This window comes from Raphanus sativus, chromosome 8 (genome assembly GCF_000801105.2).
Source record: "Raphanus sativus cultivar WK10039 chromosome 8, ASM80110v3, whole genome shotgun sequence".
Lineage (NCBI taxonomy): Eukaryota > Viridiplantae > Streptophyta > Magnoliopsida > Brassicales > Brassicaceae > Raphanus > Raphanus sativus.
In genome coordinates, this window is record NC_079518.1 from 6,576,713 (window position 1) to 6,577,231 (window position 519).

Below are 519 nucleotides of genomic sequence, written 5' to 3' on the forward strand. Positions count from 1 at the left end.
AAATCTAGTAACATATTAAATTGTTGTCACTTGTCATGTTTATTAGAAAAAAAAAAACCTTTTCAAAAGACCATGATGCCAATATATGTCAAGCTTCTCACTTATTGTACCAAAACGAAAGGCCACCATATACCCTACTCATTCAAATCCATCCCACCAACTCACATCTAGAATCAATTATATGTAAAGTTCAACTCTCTATTTCTCTCTCTCTACCTCTACTCCTCTATCATCTAGCTTTAAGTCAAAACCCTATATAAACTATACACCAAAGCTTTGAACCTTCAACGAAACCCAAAACCCAAGTGCACCCACCAAATGTCCTCTTCCACTACCCAAAAAAACAAGTTAGTCCCTTTATACCCTTTTAGCAAAAACCCTCGCTAAAAGCCAATTCCCAGTATACATATAAAGTTAACAATAACACACTTGAATAATTCATACCTCTTTTTATTTATATATGTAAGATTTTCATATCAAGAAAGAAACAAAGAAAACAGAAAGAAAGAGAAAAGAAGT